The sequence below is a fragment of the Orycteropus afer genome, unplaced genomic scaffold (assembly GCF_000298275.1).
Source record: "Orycteropus afer afer isolate SDZICR_OR568_19922 unplaced genomic scaffold, OryAfe1.0 scaffold00030, whole genome shotgun sequence".
Lineage (NCBI taxonomy): Eukaryota > Metazoa > Chordata > Mammalia > Tubulidentata > Orycteropodidae > Orycteropus > Orycteropus afer.
In genome coordinates this window covers 8,423,589-8,427,051 of record NW_006921617.1, presented here as the reverse complement: position 1 = coordinate 8,427,051, position 3,463 = coordinate 8,423,589, and positions in this window count along the sequence as shown.

Here is a 3,463-nt window from a genome sequence, read left to right as displayed (position 1 = left end):
TCAGGCAAATTGAAGTAGTTTCTGTCCCAGTAGCTGCCGGAGTAAAGCCAGTCCTGTGCGCCGTTATAGGGATTAGGACCTTGATGGAACCACCTGTTTAAAGAGAAAGGAAAAGATTAATGATGGAAACTTTGAAGTCTCAGGGTATCTGCTTCACTAGCTTGCAGTGTTTCCCTACTATCGGAACTCTCTTCATTCCGGGAATTGTATAGAAATACCTGCAGAGAGTCTGGAAAAGGGATACTGTTTTTCTGTTTAGGGAACGTGTAAAATAATGTTCAAAACAAGTAATGATACCACACAAAAGGTTTATCAGTGTTCCATAGCATTTAGATCTTCTGTCTTGTAGGGTTGATAGAACCAATACCTTTGTCTAAGTCACTCACTGTCTAGCCCCATTCCTTCTCTTCCACTAGGAGATATTCTTCTCAGAAAGGATAAGGAAACTAACGTTTATAACATACTTCCAGTGATCTATAAAGTACCTGGTTCATAGTACATGTCTCAAACAGCTGCACAAGGATCTTGATGTTGAATTAGGATGAGACACTATGTTTCTACTTCCAGGCTGCTGCTATTCTAGTATTTTTATCTAAAAGAATTCCAAGCTGTTATTTCCTCCAAATTCGTAAAGTCCCATTTTACAACAAAGCTGAGTGTCAGAAATTAAATCACTTGCCTAAGCTAGTAAGTGACAGCAAACTTAGGTCTGATTTTAAAGATTTTTTTCAATACCTTATGCTACTTACACGTGTTGTTGTTTGTTATGTGCTGTCGAGTCGGACCCGACTCATAGCGGCAACTCCTTGGGTTTCCAAGGTGGTATCACTACAGAAGTAGATTGCCCATCCTTCCTTCCAAGGAGGCTGGTGGGTTTGAACTGCCAGCCTTCTGGTTAGCAGTCAAGTGCTTTAGGCACTATGCTACCAGACGCTCCCCTACTTACACATAATCCACTGAAATTCATCTAATCCAAATCTTTCTCGGTCTCAATTTCTTGAATGATCGTATGAATTCTTAGATTGTATCTAGCTTTTAACATCCTCACATGTGCCCCATTTCCCACAGCCTCAGCTTTCCTTGGGTGATAGAAATAATTACTTGCTCAAAAGTTCACAGATTTGTATAACATTTTATAGATAGGAATTTTCAGGGTAACATTTTTGAAGATAGTTTTGTTTATCTTGGTCATTCTTTCCAAATTGCTTCTAAAACTACTTAATAATTAAAGTGAGAAGAGATTTGTTTGATAAGCCCCAGATGTTTCTATCATCACCACAGCAGCAATGAGCATTTACTATGAAAGTAAAGGAATTAGTCTACCAGAAACATTTTTTTTTTTCCCTCTCTTAGGGTTTTCACTCTTGCTGGTTAAAGCAAATGGCTCTGTAAAGTGTCACTTTTCATGTCAAAATCTGTACCTCTGGGTTTTACTTTTCCTCTTAAACATGGATGGGACAGGGGTTTGCCAGATAAAAACAAAAGTTGGCTTACTTGACATTTACCTATGATGAATGTGTGGGGATATTTTAACCTTAATTTCCAAATAGCAATTTTTCTTTGTCACTCATGCAACTCTTTCACCTCAAATACTTAAAATAAGTAGAAATGACTTTTCCTTCAGGCCTAGGGACAATTCAGCAGGGTGTATGCTAGACAGACTCTTGCTTTGTGTTGACTGACACTCTATTCCCTTGCCTCACCAACATGCAAGAGCTGGTCTGAGGGACCAGCCACACAGCCTGAAAGAGCCACATACCTTGTCTTCCAGTCCTCTTCTGACTTCGACCTGTTTTTGCGGGCTGCTCTTTGTTTTTCCTCTAGTCGCTTTTTCTCTTCACTAGCTTGATCTAAATAAAAAAAGAACATCAGTGAATCTTGGTCACAGCCAGCTACCCAGAGGGGTTGAGTAGTTGAACCTGTGGGCTCGGGACCACAGTTGCAGGGGACTTCAAGCTCAATTGGCATAACATACTACACAAAACATTGTTCCACCTCCTACTTTGGTGAGTAGCAACTGAGACCTTAAAAGCTTGCAAGCAGCCATCTAGATGCAATGATGGATCTCTCCTCATCTAGAGCAAAGAAGAATGAAGAAAACCAAAGATTCATGGAAACAATCAGTCCTAGCGACTGGTACACCATGTGATCTGCAGCCTATACGACTATGAGACCAAAAGAACTAGATGGTGTCCGGCTACCACTGTCAACCACTTGGAGAGGGATCTATGTAGGAGATCCTGGATAGGGAGAACAATGTGGAATAAAACTCAAAATCAGTTGGGAAAAAAGGGGGCAGGTGCAGTTTTGCTGGTCTGATAGAGCCTACTGGAACCATTGAGACTATGGTCCCTAGCTGCCTTTCAGCTCTGGAATTGAACCCACACCTGTGGCTTCCAGCCAAGCAAAAGACAGGCATAGGAGTTGAACATTTACCTGAGGTAAATACATTCCTTGGAGAGAACAATTCTGGGAGAAAGAAGGGCTGTTTATGCACAGGGAGACAGCTCAGGGGGCAGGCGTGCATGGAGGGATGGACACAGGGAAGAGCTAACTAATGGGAGGAAGTAGGAGGGGAGCTGTTGCATTGTGGTGAATCGTGGTCAATGTCATGAGACAACGTGTGTGTGAATTGCTGTATGGAAAGTGAATTTGCTCTGTATATTTTCACCCAAATCACATATACACACACAAAAAAAAAATCAGTGAAAAGCCTTTCTTCCCTACATAGGGCATGACTGGCACAATTGCACTATGGAGAAGCACCAGCCATGTGCATAGGTGCCATCTCCACTGTACTGGAACACAGGCTAGTGAGAGGTAGAGCTGGTGTTCAAGACCCACCCTCTCTCTCCCTAGCTATGCTTTTAACCACTCTATGCATCTACCCGTCTGTCAGTTTGTTGTACTGTGGTGGCTTACATGTGGTTGTGATAAGGCTGGAAGCTATACCACCAGTTTTTCAAATACCACCAGGGTCACCCATGGTGGACATGCTTCAATGAAGCTTCCTGACTAAGACCTGCTATGAAGAAAGGCTTGGTACTCTACTTCAAAAAATGAGGCAATGAAAACTCTATGGATCAAAATAGAACACTGTCCAAAATAGGGTGGGAAGATGAGATCCTAAGGTTAGAAGACAACAAAGGACTCAAGTATGCTGACAGTCATGAAGGTGGTGTGGGACTAGGTCATGTTTCATTCTGTTGTCCATGGAGTCACCATGAGTTGCAGCCAACATGGCAGCAACTAACCACCACCACCACCACATGCATTTATCAGAAAGAACCTACCTATGCTTAAGGCCAAAAAATGATGCCAAGATACTTCAATGAAACTATGGGTGGAAAAACTGAATACAACATGTCACATTACTCTAAATTCTTAGTGAGACCTCATAGTGCTCTTTCAGATTCCATTCAGGAGGAATTCAAACCGTTTCCAAAAATATCATTGCAATGTC